Source organism: Eleginops maclovinus, chromosome 19, assembly GCF_036324505.1.
Source record: "Eleginops maclovinus isolate JMC-PN-2008 ecotype Puerto Natales chromosome 19, JC_Emac_rtc_rv5, whole genome shotgun sequence".
Lineage (NCBI taxonomy): Eukaryota > Metazoa > Chordata > Actinopteri > Perciformes > Eleginopidae > Eleginops > Eleginops maclovinus.
The window spans coordinates 20075578-20081577 of NC_086367.1; the positions used below are offsets into that span (position 1 = coordinate 20075578).

Below are 6000 nucleotides of genomic sequence, written 5' to 3' on the forward strand. Positions count from 1 at the left end.
CAAAACAGGGTCGGACAAGCTAGTGCGGAGGAAAAGAGAAGAAGAAGGTGACAGGAAAGGTGGGAGACAGAAAGTAGAAGAGAAGTTGAAGGAGGAGTGTGAAAAGAAGAAATGGGGATCAGGGAGGACTGAAAGAGCTGGGAGAAGACAGAAGAAGAGAGTAGCTGCAGAGAGCAGTAATGAAAAGAGACAGCAGGTGAGAGAATAAGAAGGAGGAAAGCTGGAGGGGTGTAGCGGTAGAAGACAGTGTCAGCTAAGGAAGTGTTATAACAGGGGACGGGATTAAAACAGAGAAAAAGACAGGGAGGACAAGGGAGGGGATAAAGGACTGAAAGAAAGAGGAGAGGCACTAGGAAAGGTGGTAGATAGAGATAGGAGAACACCTAGAGGAGAAAGAGGCCAGCAAAGGGAAGGGGAAAAGAGGCGAGAAATAAACACTGGGTGAGGATGATGATAGGAGAAATAGGACAGGGCACGAGAAGAAACAATGAAGCCAGTTTGGGATGGAAAGAAGAAAGGAAAGAGGCCAGAGTTAAGGACAGATGATGTGAGTGGTAAAGATGGACAGATGAATAACTAAACCGCCTCCATCAACCAGTCAATTTGTGTGAAATGATCTTAATAAGCATATTCATTATCGAGCTACGGTCACAGTGAACTTGACCTTTGAACCCCCAAGTCTAATCAGTTCACTCCTGAGCGGTGGTTGTTTGTGTCAAATATGAAGAAATGTAGTCCAGGCTTTCCTAAAATATTGCATTCACGATTAATAGGACAACCCAAAAACATTACGCCTCAGGCCTCAGACTTCGCCGGTGCTGAGAAAGGGAGAAAGAGTGATGGCGGAGAGAGGGAGCAATGGGGTTAGGGATGGAGGTAATGGAAGAGAAGGAGACATCTTAAGGAATGAGGGAGGAAAAACGTAGGGAAGGAGAGGTGGAAAAGGAAACAGAGAAGAATGAAAAGGCACAAGAGACATGAATCAGATAAATAAAGGGAGATGTGAGAAAGAGATGAAGGCGATGGAAAAAAAATGAAATTGAATGATGGGGTGAGTGGGAGATGTGGAGATGAAATAGTAGGAGCCAGGAGAAAAAAGGTAAGGAAGGAAGTAGAAAGGATGTCAGACAAACTGCGAGGAAGAAGAGAGGAGATGAAACGAGAGCTAAGAGGCAAAAGAAGAAGATCAGGAGTGAAAGGAGGAGAAGAGAGTGGGAGAGAGAAACAAAAAGAGACATGGGGTGAGAAAGGGAAAGGTGGGGGACATTGAGATTAAAGGGAGAGGAAGAAAGATGCAGGATGACTGGTGATGAATAATTGCTTGTGAGCACACAGCAGCTCGCCGACAATCAGCCTCTCCCGCCGCCGCTTAGCTCGAGGGTTCAGAAACATCAACAGCAGCATTAAAAATAGCAGCGATTATTTGAAAACAGGCCTGGGGAAAAGTGTATTTACAAATAATAACTCTCAACATTTGTTTCATCGTTCTGCGAGCTGTAGACGAGTGTGCCGGTGTGTCACAATGTGGCAATAACACGAGGAAAAACTTCCCTTTTGATCCAGAGTGAGACATCAGGACTCCCACTGAGCAGATTAACCTGGTTTAGTTATTTAAAGACGGATTTTCCTGTAGTATCGCAAACATTTTTATTTGACTTAGCAAAGTTTAATGTCCCTCAAAGTCATGGTCCTTGGAGGTTGAACCCTATTGCTTTTAGAAGCCTCCCAACATATGGAGACGGGTCCATGAACCCAATCCCTTATTGAAATCTGAATTTGCTGTGGATATATCTAAGTTTATGAGCCTCAAATGATTGAACTCAGATTATTGTGCCCTGATCTTTTCCCCATGTTCCCCAGATAGAATAGATAGATAGAATCGGAGGATGAAACCCTCTTTATTAGTCACATACATGCACACAGCAGAGCACACACAGTGAAATTGGTCCTCTGCATTTAACCCATCCTAGTACTAGGAGCAGTGGGCAGCTATCGTGCAGCGCCCGGGGAGCAATGGGGAGGGGGGATTGGAGGTGTCCGGTGCCTTGCTCAAGGGCACCACAGCAGGGCCTAGGAGGTGAACTGGGACCACTCCAAGTAGCAGTCCACCCAGTCCAAGCCCTACTGACTGAGCCACTGCTGGACAGAGGATGAATGGTGAACGTATGTGTATTTTTTTACTGTTTCTACCATGAAAAATAATTTTCTGTAAACCAAAAATGTTGTTTTTCAAGGTGACCTTAGACCAAGGGATCATCGAGGGGATTAAGATACATCCTGTGGACCATGCATGTAGGTAAAACATTTTATGGTAATCCATTCCTCAGACCTTAAAAATAACAACAATGGTCCAAGAATTGGTTTACAATTGGCTGTAAGTATTCAGGGTCCCCAGAGGATTGAGTAAGTTGGTGTTAATGTGTTTAGTAACAAACCAGACCACATTACAAATCGGATCCTTTTTGGACACCCCATTACATTTTCATTTGCAGCCAAACTCAAGCCAAATAAAAACTTTTTATTGAAACAGATTGCTATGAAATTTTATGAGGATCATTACGCTCCTCAGTGGATTTATGCGGTGGATTTTTAAGACTCCCTGAACTCCATCCAATGGTACGCATCATGATGTGAACATAGCCGCCTCCGGGAGGTTTTTGTCGTGACACCATGAAGGAAAAGCTTTCAAATGCTACTGTACTTACTTTAAAGTCATCAAACCAGAAAAGGGTGCACAGTTTGAGGCACCGTCTCCTCGTGCGACGCAGGAAAATCCAAAGACGCACAAGAGATGTTTTAACTTGGGTTCAACGTAGTCATCGAGACAAACAGCGATGGGTGGATTTTCACATTTAATAATAGACAAAAATGTTCTGTCATTCTTTTATGTACATCAGTAATTACAAGTTCAGTATGCTATTATCCTCAAGTTGTACATGTAGTTTAATCAGCTCCTAGTAATGCTTGTTCATCTTTACACTGCTGTCTGACATACAAAATATGCTATGTACTGCAGTCACATTTATAAAAGCCCGGAGAGGTTTGCCGTAGATGATTTTCTTAAAACCATTCAACAAATTTCATTCACAATACTTTCTCATTATTTACAAAAAAACCAGCTAAATTATACATATTAACAAACTACTTCCTCAGTATATATATAATGCCGCTATACAAAGAGACAGAAAGAAGGACAGGGTAATGCCACTTTTTACAATGACCTTATTGCGATGCTTTAACCTGTGTATTCAAGCATTTAAAATACATATAAATGCTGCCAGTGTTTGGGGAGAGAACTCTACTTGTATTGTAAATATTAGGAAGGTTTCCAGGAAGTAATCACACTTTATAAATATGTATTTGCTGTACATCTATCAGTTGATACACAGATTAATAAGCTGAAATAAGGCCACTGTAAAGCCACCCGATAAAGTTTGAGGCTTGGAGAGCGGGGAACAAATCGAAAAACAAATTTGAGGAATATTTCCGGGGACCTTGGCTCGAAGGCAGACGGCTCCTTTTTCTTCACAAACCTTAACTCCCTCTCAGATATTTAGAGCAGAGCTTCACAGTTGCGCCGCTCCAAATGGATAAGTAATCATCGGGAAAATCGGAACTTTCGGACCCAGGAAATCTGTGTAACGCAACATCAAGTGCATGTACACCAACAGGGCGTTAAACCGAATGAAGGAAAATGTAACCTAATTGAGCCCATCAAAAGGTGTGTATTGTGCTCTTAGGTTTTAAATCACTTCTATGGAATATCAGAATCAAAGGCCTCTATTTTGCAGCTGCAGTTGAAGAGAAAATAATGCATTTTTAGAAAAAAACGTGGAATTGAAAACACCGGCGACACCCACACAGGAATTCCGTCCATTTTTCTGATGATGTCAACAGAGCTGAACTATGATCATTCAAAGCCATACTGCCCACGTGTTTTTCCAGACCGCAACATAGCAAATTAAAAGCCATTGATCATGTGTTGGAGACGGGGCTGGGCGATTACTCTCATGCAGCCTCTAAACCAGGGAAAGACACTAGCGATATAGCAAAATGGCTTTACGAGGAAGGAAATGAGACCTAAAGGAAACATACAATGCATGATAAGTAAACAGTTAAATAAACCAAACAAACCACAAAGATGTAGTGAGAAGCAACGCAAATATGAAGAGCTTGATTTCTGTTCCGTCACCGGGACGAAAACGCAGGCTGAGAGGGTTTTGCAGGGGAGGGGAAATATATTAATCATTATCAAGGTAAATGTGACAAAATCAGGTCGTATTGTGCAGCTCTAGCATAGAGATCTCATTCTGCCCGCCTGAGCAGGTGCAACAAAACTGAACCCACAGTGAGGGAGCTGTCCATCAAGCAGACGCCCACACACCTGAAAAGACGTCCAATCAGCCCAAAATAAACGAAAAAGGCCTGTGTGGGAGGACCAGGGGTCAGAAGTCTTAAATTACTGTTGAAACTGCAACTTTTTTAATATTCTTACTCATTTTGGATGCTGTGAGACTTTGCAGACGTGTCAAAGAACTCAGTGTGGGGCTGCTGACAACAGACCTGAGTCAAACAGTATTTATACACAATAGAGTTTGTTTTTATTCTTTAACTCTGCAAAGAAGTCTGGAAATATTCTCAAACATGAATTTGTAGATACTTTGAAACTCAGTCTATTTGTCTGAATCAGCATGAAGGGAAAGGTCACGGTGTGTGACCTCACATCTTCTTTTCTGACATCTTTAACAAGACAAACGAGCTCTAACACGCTCTGAACTTTGACCTCTCCGTCTCCAGGGGCTGACAAAGCGCACCGAGCGAGTTCCTGCTTACTGATTTCCCATGGTTGCACACATATGTCCATATACATTCATCTAGGTAAGATAAACACCCAACACAATCTTCATTCTTTGTGAAATTATTATCACAGCACATCTGAATCGGCTGTAAAACAGACCCAAGAGTTTCTTTGCTAAATGAGATCTCAGCGTGTGTGAAACTAAATCAAAGTTGCAACAGGAGATGAGAGCAGTGTCGCAGTTGCGGGTGAAAAGAGAACATTAGTGTATTAAATATATATTCCTACAGAAATCTAATTCAGATGAGATGTCGGCTGGTCTCAGAGCTGCTCCTGTTAAAGTAAGAGTGATCAGAGACGTAGCAAATGTACACCTCAGGCGTGAGTGTCAGGAGAACATTTGACAATGAGTCACATTTTTACCCTAAATTCATTTTTGCTTTTGTTTTAAAACTGCTTGGAGACCCACTTGATTGTTTTCTTGAACTGGGCATCCCCATGAATAAAGGCCTGCTTATTTGCCAAGCAAGGTAAAATTACAAAGAGGAAAAAACAAGAATAACTGAATCACAAATTGTATGATGAATGTGGCACCCAGTTCTGAACAGGCTGCAGTGAATTGTTTCCGAGTCACAGAGCCATGCTAAAATGTTCCCTCACAAGAAGATTTTTGGAATTAAATAGCACCTCCAAACTATAGTTGGTTACCTGCCAAACACATTGGTTGTCTAGACAAAAAAAAAAGCTGCAAATTTGAGAGGTAGCAGAGAGAGGAAGACAGCTGTTCCTGACTGATCTAATATGTCTATTTAACGAAGCTTTCTGTCTTGCAATTTGTGACCATAAGGACAAACTGCACATCCGATTCTCTCACTTTCAGCCGATGACTGATGGCATGATGGCTGAAAGAGGTTTCTTCAGTGGAGATAAGAGCAGGAAACCCCCTGATTGATAATGAAGAGTAAAAGTGAAGTGCTTTGCCTCCGGTGTGAACAGACTTGGCTCCTAAACACTGGCTAGGGTCGCTGAGAGGAGCTGTGAGCACATCCAGCTCTCTATAATTACAGAGTGTCAACTTTGTTCATGCTTCCTGCTCTGACCTTTTCCCAGTGCTAAAAGTGTGCCCTTTAAGCAGGCGCCGAGCAGTTCTAGTATGCTGAACACATGTGCGAGCCGGGAACTAAATACATCACTATTCTTTA

General features: G+C 42.2%; 1 protein-coding gene across 2 annotated transcripts in view; it reads right to left on the minus strand.

Moving 5' to 3' along the window:
* Positions 1-2839: 2839 nt before the first annotated feature.
* The window catches only part of atrn (attractin), a 118503-nt gene continuing 115342 nt past the window's right edge, over positions 2840-6000 (minus strand). For both annotated transcript variants that reach the window (XM_063908467.1, XM_063908466.1), the window contains exon 29: positions 2840-6000. This exon is cut by the window's right edge and continues 2264 nt beyond it. The gene's annotated coding sequence lies outside the window, so the exon portion shown is untranslated.